General features: G+C 39.0%; 1 protein-coding gene across 1 annotated transcript in view; it reads left to right on the plus strand.

The window, feature by feature from the left end:
- The window catches only part of LOC141402023 (uncharacterized), a 162036-nt gene that overhangs the window by 19897 nt on the left and 128068 nt on the right, over positions 1–14071 (plus strand). The gene's annotated exons all lie outside the window — the stretch shown is intronic.

Consider the following 14071-nt stretch of genomic DNA (forward strand, 5'->3'; position numbering starts at 1 on the left):
ACCTACTATTGGATATTCGTCCACAACAACTTTGTAAACAAAAGGTACAGATATTGCTTATAGGAACAATATTTCTTAAATAAAGGATTAATTATTTTTATTAGAACGAAATTGATACTGCTGTTGTTTTCCTTTTTGGTTTTTTCTTTTTATTGCTCCGCAAACAGAGGGTATACAATGGAATCTAAGATATCACCTTGACCAAAAATTATGAAATTAAAAATGTTGTGTAGCGTTACATAAAGCTATTTTAAAGGATTTTTTTGTTGATTTTATATGAAATATTGACAAAAAGTATATAATTTCAATAGAGAGAGTTTACAATATTTTAGATATAACTTTGAAATTTGGAACAGATTATAATAAATTTGTCTTTGGAAGTTTAGAATTGAAATGAACCATATCAGAACACGTTCAGTATAGTCCCCATACAAAAATTCCGCCTGGTATTCTCAAGAGAATTGACGCAATAACAAAAAAAAAAAATCGTTCAAATGAATATTACCCATGTAGGTTTACGTTTTAATGTATCCCAAACTTTTTAACCACAGTAGCTCTTATTTGGCATTTTCGATTCTATTTCAAAGATTTTCAGTATATCTTCTTCTTTAAAGTACATATCCATATATCACACATTAACTTCAGTCCCATTAAACAAGTTTTGTCTTATTTTTGCTTTATTCAATTGATAAATTGAACACATTTTTAACGCGAGGACTGATTCTGATAAGAAGATCTATCTAAAAACCCTATTAATGTTATTTGTATACCAATAACTAATTGAAATAAATAACTCCACAAAAAGAATAACTCGAATCCGCGAGTGCAGATTGGACTTGTACCGAACTATTGTAAGAAAATAATATTCTTTTTTGTTATAAAAACACCAAAACTTTACTATTTTACCAGAAGTGATAGAGTCCATGCAAGACAACTAAAAAATTCAGAAAATTACATTTATGGTCTGTTCCAGTACTGCAAGAATCTACACATTTTTGGTAGTAAAAATGTGTAGATTCTTGCAGGTTCTGGAACAGCCATTTAGGAAAAAACAGGAGTCGGGCGGTACCAACTACGACCCATAGACTCCGAATTCTACTCGCAGCACTGTTTGAGACTACGAAATCCACATTAGGTCTCGGCAAAATTTTAGCTAAGTCCTGACAAAATGGGTTAAGCCGAAAAACTGCATCAACTGATATTCCAATGGTTGTTGTTCCGCCTTTTTTCAATCTTAATTGTACGATTAGATGCTCGATGATGACTATGAATTCTGTCGGAACAGCGGAGGCAAACATATGAACATGCATATCTTTTGTTTTCTCGAAAACGAGTTAAAAAAGTATCAGTCGGGTTTGCCGACGTAAGTATACCCTCAGCCTGTGTGAGTTGAGACTTTAATCTATAGACAGATCGAATACGGGCCTCATAACCAAAATCTTTGTCCTAAAAATTGTGTAGTCAGGGTGTTTCAGAATTTCATGGCCTTTTTTGGACGTATACACTTTCCGACAAAAATATCGAAACATTTGGGTATAAAACTTCACGATTGTGGGCGTTGCGAATAAATGCTTATGTTGAGCTCATAAAATTGACTTCAATAAGAGCGCAAAAGTTTTGCACTTTTGTGGAGAAGTTACCTGAAATAATGTCCCATTTTTTAAGTGGACCTACTTTTGGAAGTAATTCCTTTTGATAATTATGGTGTCAAGCCGTCATTTTAGTTGGTCATGGTAAGATTTAGAGCTTTTGAACCGTTATGTCAGGAAGCATGGACTTACCCACGAAAAATAGAATATCGCTGTAAACAAGACCGCAAGCAGTAGCGTTGGTCAAAATGTCCAATGGATTCTCAAACAGCCCTTATATTGTACTTATGTTGAAATTTTTTTAGGGAGGTATCCGAAGATGTTGTCGCGTCCGGAAGTAATTTTAGGATGTTCTAAGTTTCGGTGAAATCGGATTGACATTTTGAGTGGGAGGTACCTGAAGAAGTGAACCGATATAATCCATATCCGTACCTAATCTATGTCTCGAAGAAATCGATTTGGACCTTTGAGAGTTATTGTGCTCACCATTTTAGCGAAACATTTTGTAGTCTTGTGGGAAAAAGGAGTGGACCGATATGTCTTAAAGTTCGGTTGATCCGTTTTAGAGTTGTTATGCGCTCGAGCCAGACCGACGGCCGAACTGGGCTAAATCGACGCCAATTATTTGATGAGGTACATTTTTATCGTTAGCCTAAAGACCGGAATTACAGCAGATTTTAATAAAATTTAACTAATGTTTGAGCATTAATTTCGCTTCAACTACAACTTTGTTAATGATAGAAAAAAAATTCTGGTGGGTATGCTACTTATAGCAGATATTAGAACTTTATAAAGCACAATAATAAATTTTTCTCCATTAAATAAATAATAAACAAGTAAAAAAGTATCAGTCGGCTTTGCCGACAGAGATATACCCTCAGCCTGTGTATATTGAAACAATTTTTTTCCAAAAAACGCATGTATTTAGGGAGTTTTAAAAATGTTGGGCGTTTGAACTGACAAAAATGTTGATTAGGATTTAATATCAAAAGTTTTGCGGAGAAGATACTAAAAAGAATGGATCTCCAGCCACTACATATGGTACCATTGGGGTTTTTTAGAACTTCAGGGATGTTTGCTCAAGAAGTATGAACTTGCCCCTGAATCGACTTTTACCATCGCAATTGATGCAGCAATGCAAGTTGCTTCAACAAAAATCAAAGTAATTCGAAAGCAGGTCTTAAAGTGAACATGTATCCGAAATTTTGAGTGGGAGGTACCGGATGGAGTGGACAAATATATTCCATATTTGAACCTGATCTATATCTGGTAGATATATTAGGATGTGTAAAGTATGGACCAATTCGGCCACTCTCTTCAAGAGTTATCGTACGCACAATTTTTCCGAACATTTTTGAACTTTTGTGGGGGAGGTACCTGAAGGAGTGGACCGATATGGTTTATCTTCGAACTTAAACTATGTTTGGACAAAATATTATAATTGTTCCACAAACATCCCAGATGGGACAAGGGAGACTTCTCTCATATCAATGAGTGCACGCCGATTCATATTGGCTCAATGATATGGGACCTACTTTTTATTGCCGAGTCCGAACGGCGTGCCTTACGACACCACTTGTAGAGAAGTTTTTCATGGCTTAAATACTCAGGAAATGTCGCCGGCATTACTGAGGGGGAATTTTGCCACCGTTGAAAATTTGATGTTGCTTGGCCTGGGATTCGAACCGCAGACCTTCTGAGTGCAAGGCGGACGTGCTAACCATTGCACCACGGTGGCCCCAATGGACAAAATATTACTAAGGCCAAACTTTGGACCGAATCGGCAGACCTGTTCGAGAGTTATTTTGCCCTCCAACCTCCTCACACGGTGTCATAGGGGTTTTTTTTGCAACTTTCAGGCTATTTTCTCAGGAAGTATGGACTTGCCCCTGATGAAACTTATACCGTCGTATGGAGGGCGGTGAATACAAGTTGCTAAAGCAAAAATCAAAGCGATTCGAGAGATGTTCCTAAACTGAACTTTTCCAAAATTTTGTGTGGGAGGTACCCGACGGAGTGGACCGATTGAGTCCATATTAAAACCTGATCTAAGTCTGGTACACGCTCCACAATGGGCAAAGTATGGACCAAATCGGTTACACCCTTCAAGAGTTATCGTGCGTACAAATTTTCCGAACATTTTCGAACTTTTGTGGGGGAGGTACTGGAAGGAGTGGACCGATATAGCTCATCTTCGAACTTAAACTAAGTTTGGACAAAATATTACGAAAGCCAAAATTTGAACCAAATCGGTTCATCCCTTCGAGAGTTATCGTGCGCTCCAGCCAGCCAGACAGACAGACAGACAGACGGACGGACATTGCTCAATCGACTCCAAATTGTCTGAAACACATTTCGTCCAAACATACTTGGGGTCTAAAACCATTATTTCGATGAGGCACATTTTGCCCGTATGAAAGTGTATATACCCTTCATAGCCTAAAGGCTGAGGGTATAAAAATTAAGGTAGTAGTAAGGCCACCAATGCCCCCCCCCCCCTGCGTACGTCCCTGTACAGAGCCGCTACAAAATTGGTTAACATTTTGTTTTTGGTCCATTTCATTCCCTGAACATTTCACGATCATCAGCAAAAACTAATCATTTCTATTCTGGCCCGAACCCAACCTCCTTAAAAAATTCGTTACAATCGGTCCATAATTGCGGCCTTAAACTTGTTTACATTTTTTAATGGACGGACACACATCGCTAAATCGCTTTATCTCGTCGAGATATGAATTTAGGCATACCAAATAAGGTGTCTAGGGCGAATATTTCGTGGTGTTACATAAACTTTTGGAGAGACAATATGTAGCATGGGATAAAAATGCGGTTCTCTACACAGAACCCATTATATATTAGGCATAGGATATATATGTCCTCAAGGAATTAAAATATCGACGAAAAATAAAATTTTTATATTTTTCATACAAAAGTAATGGCCCATTTCACCCGCTAAAGAATATCAGATCATCATTTAAAATTGTAGGCATCTTTTTCGACCTATACTCTTACCCGGTGCAAAATTTCGTGACTATTGATGTATAACTGCGACTTCTAGCGAGTTTATTATTACACTACAAACAAATAACGGAATATATTAGGTTGTAACTCTGTTATCTGATCATGCACACCAACATAATTGGCATCAATTAAAAGGCCAAGCGTTCCACTTTCAAGTATATCTCACTTGTCCGGAATGTCACTTCCAAGAATTAAGATATAAGCTGTATATTAAAAATTTTCACAATTTTCACACAAAAGTTTTGGTCTATTTAAACCTCTAAATTTTATCCGATCGCCATCTCAAATTGCAAGCTTTTCCTTTGTGATATACTCTTACCTTATTTAAAATTACGCGTTGATCGGACTATTATTGAGACCTACAGAGCAGCTAGAAAATTGGATAAATATTATGTTTTTGGTCCATTTCACCCGCTAAATATTTCACGATCATCACCAATAAGAATAGCGATCTATTCTGATCTGAACCCGACCTCCATACAAAATTTCGTGACGATCGGCCCATAATTGCGGCCTGGAGCGTGTTTACAATTTATAATGGACAGACGGACGGACGGACAGACACACATCTCAAAATCGCTTTATCTCGTCGAGATATGAAGATTGGTATACCACATTGGGGGTCTCCCACGAATATTTCGCGGTGTTACATGAATTTTTACCAAAACAAACTTATAATACCCTTTTCCACATTGTGGTATAGGGTATACAAATGGAAAATTGGGATGTACGCCAACCATCAATAGGCTTCTTTCTCTGTGAGACCCCCAAAAACCCCCAAAATTTCGTGAGGCATTTCTTTTGATATACCCCTTACAGAAGAGAGATATTCGCTTTGAAATAAATCGTTGGCCTTTTCTCGAAATAAGTTTTTTTTTTCAAATTCCGACCACTGAATAATATCCGACCATTACCAAAATCAATAGTTTTTTTCTCTGTGGGTCCCCCTTAAAAATAACCAAAATTGCGACTATTGCGATATCTTCGTTATTTGGCCAACTACGCCATCCTGCTTTACACCATTGTAAAGATGTGATATTCTACTTTCATAGTCAGACATTGTTTTTGGAAGGTCCCCAACTAAAGCTGTGATATTCGTCATTATTTTTAAAATCTCAAAAATGATAAGTCGGGTACTATTAGCGGCTATTGCGATATCTTCGTTGTTTGACCACCTACGATACATCCTTGCAAAGGTGATATTTTCTACTTTCATTCATGAAACTTGTATCGTCGTATAGGGCACAGCGAATACAAGTTGCCACAACAAAAATCAAAGCGATTCGAGAGCAGGTCCTAAACTGAACTTTTCCGAAATTTTGTGTGGGAGGTACCCGAAGTAGTGGACCGAACTTTCACGATGTACAAAGTGTGGGCCAAATCGGTTACTCCTTTCAAGAGTTATCGTGCCCACAAATTTTGCGAACATTTTCGAACTTTTGTGGGATAGGTACCGGAAGGAGTGGACCGATATAACCCATCTTCGAACTTAAACTAAGTTTGTGCAAAATATTACGAAAGCCAAATTTTGAACCGAATCGGTTGCTCCGTTCGAGAGTTATCGCGCGCACCAGCCAGCCAGACAGACGGACGGACATAACTATATCAACTCCAAATTGTCTGAAACACATTTCGTCCAAACATACTTGGGGTCTAAAATCATTATTTCGATGAGGTACATTTTGCCCGTATGAAAGTGTATATACCCTCGTTAGCATAAATGCTGAGGGTATAAAAAGTCTAGACTTCAAAGCATAGTAAATATCCTGTGAATCGTCCTCTAACTACCGTTCGTTTATATTTTTTCTGTACTTTCTTATAGATTTCTTTTCAAATAAACAAGTAAAAAAGTATCAGTCAGCTTTGCTGACAGAGATATACCCTCAGCCTGTGTATATTGAAAAAAATTTTCCCAAAACACGTATGTATTTAGGGAGTTTTAAAAATTTTGGATGTATGAACCGACAAAAATTTTGATTAGGATTAAAGATAAAAAGTTTTGCGAAGGAGATACTTAAAGGAATGGATCGACATTGACCATTATGGAAGTGGATCTCCAGCCACTACATATGGTGCCAAACCCTTCGGACTGTTTGCTCAAGAAGTATGGACTTCCCCTGAAAAAAATTTTACCATCGTAATTGAGGCACCGAATGCAAGTTGCTTCAACAAAAATGATTCGATATCGGGTCTTAAAGTGAACTTATCCGAAATTTTGTGTGGGAGGTACCGGATAGAGTGGAGAAATATATTCCATAATCGAACCTGATCTATATCTGGTAGATATATTAGGATGTGTAAAGTATGGACCAATTCGGCCAGTCCCTTCAAAAGTTACCGTACGAACAATTTTTCCGAACATTTTTGAAATTTTGTGGGGTATGGGGTACCCGAAGGAGTGGACCGATATGGCTTATCTTCGAACTTAAACTATGTTTGGACAAAATATTACTAAGGCCAAATTTTGGACCGAATCGGCAGATCCATTCGGGAGTTATCTTGCGCTCCAACCACCTCACACGGTGTCATAGGGTTTTTTTGCAACTTTGGGCCTATTTTCTCAGGAAGTGTGGACTTGCCCCTGATGAAACTTGTACCGTCGTATAGGGGGCAGTGAATACAAGTTGCTAAAACAAAAATCAAAGCGATTCCAGAGTAGGTCCTAAACTGAACTTATCCCAAATTGTGTGTGGGAGGTACCCGAAGGAGTGGACATATTGAGCCCATATTGGAAACTCATCTAAGTCTTCTAAAGATTTCACGATTTTCAAAGTATGGACCAAATCGGTTACTTCCTTCAAGAGTTATCGTACGTACAAATTTTCCGAACATTTTCGAACTTTTGTGGGGGAGGTACCGGAAGGAGTGGACCGCTATAACCCATTTTCGAACTTAAACTAAGTTTGGAAAAAATATTACGAAAGCCAAATTTTGGATCGAATCGATTGATCCGTTCGAGAGTTATCGTGCGCTCCAGCCAGCCAGACAGACAGACGGACGGACATTGCTCAATCGACTCCAAATTGTCTGAAACATATTTTGTCCAAACATACTTGGGGTCTAAAACCATTATTTTGATGAGGCACATTTTGTCCGTATGAAAGTGTATATACCCTCGTTAGCATAAATGCTGAGGGTATAATAATGTTTTTTGAAAAAATTTGCTGTGCCGGATTTAGCGTTATATTTCTATAATGTAGAAAAAAGATTGCCCGGAGTCGAGTTATTTTTTTCGACTCAGACCCCAACAAAATTGCTCGACTCCGACTTCGAAACCCTGGTTATTACCATTTGTCAAGCCACTGTATATGTAATGACTGGCGTGTACGGTGATCCATCTGAAATAGGTGTTGGTGTTTGCTTGTTGATCATCATCCAATTGCATGCCACCGGTTTGATTGGGTGGCTTTTGGATGATTTGTTGCAAAAGGGGTTGGCTTGGCTTCCCATATTTCTCTTTACATCGCCACCAACATTTGTGAAACTTTTGTGCAGAAGGCGTTCTCACCCACCACCGTTACTTTTGAGCGTGGTACTGAATACGAAGGTGACGTTATCGCCTTGCTCTACTTGATGGCCACCCAAAACTTGCCCGATTTTATGGCCACTTTTCTCGTTTTTTGCCGTTGTCATATACTTCCAAGGTTTCCGTGTTGATTAAAACTGCCATTAAAACTGCCCGTTATTGCGTTCAATACCATCAAATTGTTCTACACCTCAAACAAATGCATGCGCAAATGTTGCCTTAAATTTCAAGGTAAATTCTTCATCAACATTCTTGGTATTTGGGCTGATGTTGGTGGTGGCAGCCCAGCTCGCTCCTATCTCACCATAAGCCCCATAGCCACCTGAATGTGTTGGTGACATCTTCACCGATCCCATACACATACAAGCTTGTAGGTTAGGTTAGGTTAGGTTAGGTTGAGAAGAGGGGTGATTCAAGATCACCACATGTCCATAAAAAGAAAGGGCATACACTTAAGCCAGAAGAGGCCTGTTGTGCGCTCTAATTTTATGTGTCCTGGAAGTTGTTGTTGTTAGTTTAGGAGTTCCGTCCCATTGACGTAGTCCCTCAAGTTTTTGAACCCGATGTCCTTGATATGGTCGAGTCCTGTAATGATGTCGTTTCCCATTAGTTGAGTTCTCAAGTTTGTGAAAGCCTGGCAGTGGCAGAGATAGTGTTCCAACGTTTCGTTGTCCTAGCCACATGCCCTGCATTCACTATTCTCTGCCCAGCCTATCCTGTGCAGATGCGCTTGTAGTCCTAGATGCCCTGTGAGGACACCGATCAGTCTACTGATATCCTTTTTACTCATCACTAGGAGGTCACTTGTTTTGTCCTGGTCTGGGTTTCCCTATAGGTAGTTTTTCCCTTTTCCTGGTTATTCCATAGGGATACATGAGCATTCTTTGCCCAAGCTTTTAGTTCTATACGCGCCGCCTTTAAAGGTTTGGCATTGTCTAGACTTACTGTAGGTAGCTCCCTGGCTTGTTTTGCTAAGGAGTTTGCTACTTCGTTTCCCGTAATCCCTATGTGTCCTGGTACCCATATAATGTTTACCGAGCCATAATGGGAATAGTCGTTAATTGAATTTTTACACTCTAAGACAGTTTTCGATATTGTTGCCTTACTTGTTATAGCTCTAATTGCCGCTTTACTATCCGTAAGGATGTTAACTGTGAGTGGCCTTGTATTTGTTTTAAACCATTTCCGACATTCTGTGATCGCTCGAATTTCGGCCTGGAGGATCGTGTTATGATCCGCCAGTCAAAGGGAGATCCTCGTTTCCGTGTCTACGATATAAAGACCCAGTCCCGTTCTCCCCCCTAACACTGCCCCGTCCGTAAACCCGCAGCTTCCAGCGAGAATCTGTGCAAGGGTTCCATCGATCCACATATCTCTGTCCGGTATTAGAACTTCACAGAGCTACTTCACTTGATTCTGGTATCCGGTCCGATACTATTTGATTTATAGATTCACCCGTTGTGAACCGTAATATGCATTGGTGGTATGTTTGGTGGTCTCTTTCGATCCACTCGCTCATCGCTTTCAGTCTTATAGCCGCGATGGCTGCTTACCTTACCTGTATTTCTATCGGGTGGACAAATAGAATTGTCTCTAAAGCCCTAGTTGGTGTAGTCCTCATCGCCCCGTTAATGCCTAGGCAGCACATTCTTTGGACTCTTTGCAATGTTTCCACATTGTACTTTATGTCCATAGCTGTCCACCATACAACAGATGCGTAAGTAAGAATCGGTCTTATTACGCTACTGTATATCCAGTGTATCATTCTAGGATTCAAACCCCATTTTGAGCTTATAGCCCTTCTACAAGTTGACCAACATCTGTTTGCTTTGGCAGCCCTTTCCTGAATATGCTCTTTCCATTTGAGTTTCCTATCTAGAATTACCCCAGATATTTAACTGTTGGAGATATAGTTAATGTCTTATTCAGGAAAACTGGTTCCTCGACGGAGCCCAATTTCGTTTTCCTAGTGAAAAGACATAACTCGGTTTTTTCCGGGTTAACATTAAGACCTCTTGGTCTAGCCCAGTTGTAAGCTATATTTAGAGCCTCTTCGGCTTTCCTGCAAAGTAGATTTGGATTCTTTTCCCTTAGAAGTATTAAGGACAAAGGTATTAAGGAAAAATTGTATTGACAAATTTTAAAAAATTTAGAAAAAATAGTAATCGTCCGAATCCCATTACCACATAGGGCTTAAAATTTTTGTAATTGAACGTAGTTTAACATAATTTTTTTTTGAAAAAATCGAAGGGTGCAATTATGTTTAAAAATTGATTTTAAATATTAAATCCCGAAAATTGCATTGAAGCCCACTGTGCACTTTTCTTTTAAATATTTCATTCGATAGCTGATGAAAAAACAAACAAATAAAAAAAGATGGTCTCATTTGGATCAATATTAAAGAAGTTATCAGTATTTATTTGAACATGTTCTTTAAAAATGCGATAATTTCAATAGGCGATATCTCTGTACCGTTGGTCAAAAAATAATTTTAAAATATACTAAAATGTTCTGTTGGCTAGGAGCATAAATTGAACCAAAAACATTTGAAATCAAAAATTACTTTTCTCCGAACTGTCCGATTTCACTTGGAATTCCCCATATATATATAACCTTTGTTCATTTTCTCCATCAGCGCATGAGTTGTCGTTCGCTCCGATGGAGGTTGATCTGGATGACCTCAATCATTTGTCGTCCAGTAGACGGTTTTCTTGGGAGGCGCTGATGGGTTCGTCTCCCGCTGTGTCTTCGCTCGGTAGGTTTTTCTCCCGGCTAGGTGGTTGGGCATCTTCCTCCTCTACGACTCTTGCCCTTCCAGTCTTGAAGGTGACTGCGTTGCAGATATAGAACGCCCTGCCCTTCGTCTTTGAGAGACTGGCTAGTGAGAGGCCGTCAATTCCCACCACAAGGAGAGTGCCATCTTCTTTCTTCTCCCTGTGGAAGACTTCCCACCTCTTCACTTCCAAAGTCTCATTTTGTTTTTCAAAGACTTCGAGCATGCGCTCTGTCTCCAACTTGCAGCCATAACCTTTTACGAAGACTGCCGCTTTAGTCAGGTGAGGTACGTTCTCCTCGAGAGCGGTCGGTTTTGCTTTTGGGCACAAGTAGAACCACAGGAAGTCCCCCTTGAGCTCGCTGCTAATTATGTTTATTGGGCCACTTCTCAGGATGTGATCCAATATTTTGTCGCCGATCGTTTTTTCGATGGCCTCCTGGTGTTCTTTTGGCAATCTGCCGGACCCTCTACTGGCGTCGATCACTGCATAGCACTGTTCGTCCCTGTAGTACTTCCTGGCTACCTTTACCTCTCTTTTCTGCGACCATTTTCCTCTTCTGGAAGGTCTTGGACTTCTTAATTGAGTCACCGGGTCTTCCAGAAGATTCTGCAGTCGCACTCACACCCTTCATGTCTGAGCTCACTTCTTCGCCCTCCTTCGAAGGGTTCTTTGGGCAGTCTCCTTCGTGTGGGTTTTGAATTGGTTTGCTCGGGGCATTCGAGTGTGGGAAGCTCTTTTTCTTCTTACTCGGCTTAGCGGTATTCTGTCCCTCGGGAGACCTTATCCTCTTTGCCGCTTCCGAGGAAGTGGAGGGAGTATCATTGGTCTCTTTTGGAGCATCCCGTTGTTTTTTGTTAAACCGCGCCTGGTTCTTCTTATACCTTCGTCTTTGAGCCCCAGTCCACCGCACTTTATTTGTTGTAAGTTTTGCGATGTTATTGCTTATTTCTTCTACCATCTTTTGGACCTCCTCTTTATTTGGGTTTTCCACGACGGTAGTATTGTTTTTGCTGTTGCTGTCGGATTCGGGTCGCTTCCATACTCTGATGGTTGGGTCAAGTTTAATCTATCCCTAGGCTTCCCTGTCTCCTCCTCCATTTTACCTTTAGGCTTGTAAAAAGCTTTATGAAATCTGTTTATTTGCTTACCCAAAAGCTTATGTAATTGATCGCAGTTGTTAAGTCCCGTTCCACACTAGAGTGACTTTATTCTAAAATCTTCATGAAATTAAGTGTCTCCAGATTGACTTCCCTACTAAAGTAATTTTAAGTTGCTGTAATGGGGAACAAGAATTAGGAAAGACTAATTTCATGAATTTTTTTCAATGAAGTGACTCTAGTATGGACCTGGGCTAACAACATGCTTTAAAAATTGCGGTCATTGCTTCTACGGCTTTTCTTTGGTGATATCAACATTTTCGATAATATCGATATAAAAAAACTATTTATCGATATTGGCGTAAAGAAATAAGTATCGATAATATCGATATTGCCATCGCTGGTTTTCCAGCTCTATACTATGTTGGTGTTCAGTAAAAATATAGGCGACATATGGGTCCTATAAATATCATGATGGCTGTAATAGAAATAAAAGCTGTATTTGTACATAAATAACTTTATTTTTGATATATGTATTTCTAGTTTCTTAAACATTTATTTTTTTGGTTTTATATATCACCGTACTTACTTTTGTATTTATTATTTAATGATATAGCTCAGTATATAGAAAATACAAATATACAATATAACTATTTTGATTTTTTTTTGTTTTGTTTTGATCTTATACATTAGACATTACACAGATATTTAACCATAATATTATCTTACTACGTACATCAGTATGTTTAAAATATTTATGCACATATTTATGTGTATTTGGATTATACAAAAAACGTGTTTATTCCTTCGCTGCCATTATAGGTATTTGATATTTCAAAGGTACAAAGTAAGCTCTCGTTTTTTTTTGGATATTTATAAAAATACATTAACAACTATTACAGAAGCACAAGGTTGCTTACAAATAATGTATAGTGGAGTAAAAAATGTTATCAGTGTGGCGTATAAGTGTCATCCAGTTTCATACGCACTAATGTAATCTATTCTAGGTACAAGTGAAAAAGTATCAGTCAGCTTTGTCGACAGAGATATACCCTCAGCCTGTATGTATTTGACAATCATCATCTATTGACAATATCGAGTCGAAAAACGGCTACGCAACCGAAATCGTTTTCCCCAAAAATTATGTAAGTTAGAGGGTTTTCAGATTTTATGGCTCTTTTTGGACGTATGCATCGGCATAGCCAATTATGGAAGTGGATCTTTTTTTAGTTGGTCACCGTATAACTTAGAGGTTTTGGGCCACGATGTCAGGAAGCATGGACTTGCCCACGAAAAACATAAAATCGCTTAAACAGGACCACAAAGAATAGCATCGGTATAATTTTCCACATGTTCTTCGAACAGATCCTTTGTGAGGGAGGTACCTTAAGGAGAAGACCGATTTCTGAAGTAAAACTACATTTGAACAAAATATTAATAGAGGTACCTGAAGGAGTGGACCGTTAGAGTCCATATTGGAACCTCATATATTCCTGGTAGAACTTTCACAATGTGCAAAGTATGGACCAAATCGGTTGCCCCCTTCAAGAGTTATCTTGCGATCAAATGTTTCGAACTTTCGTTGGGGAGGTACTTGAAGGAGTGGACCGATATGGCCCATCTTCGAACTTAAACTAAGTTTGGAGAATTATTACGAAAGCCAAATTTTTTTACCAAATCGGCTTATCCGTTCGAGAGTTATCGTGCGCACCAGCCATACAGACTGACTGACGGACATTGCTAAATCGGCTCCAAATTGCCTGAAACGGATTTCGTCCAAACATACTTGGGGTCTACAGCCGTTATTTCGATGAGGCACATTTTGCCCGTATGAAAGTGTATATACCCTCGTTAGCATAAATTCTGAGGGTATAAACACTTCAAATTAAACGAAAATAATTAGTTTTTTAAATACCGTTAGTTGCCGTTCTTTGGCGCAGTAACAAAGTTGACACTTCTTGGATAACGCTTCTAGGAAAAGCGTTAAGTTCGGTCGGGCCGAACTTTTTATACCCTCCACCACAAATTTCAGCCATTTCGGTGGATTAATGTGGCCACAAC

Source organism: Musca autumnalis, unplaced genomic scaffold, assembly GCF_047663935.1.
Source record: "Musca autumnalis isolate F117 unplaced genomic scaffold, ASM4766393v1 scaffold_4, whole genome shotgun sequence".
Classification (NCBI taxonomy): Eukaryota; Metazoa; Arthropoda; class Insecta; order Diptera; family Muscidae; genus Musca; species Musca autumnalis.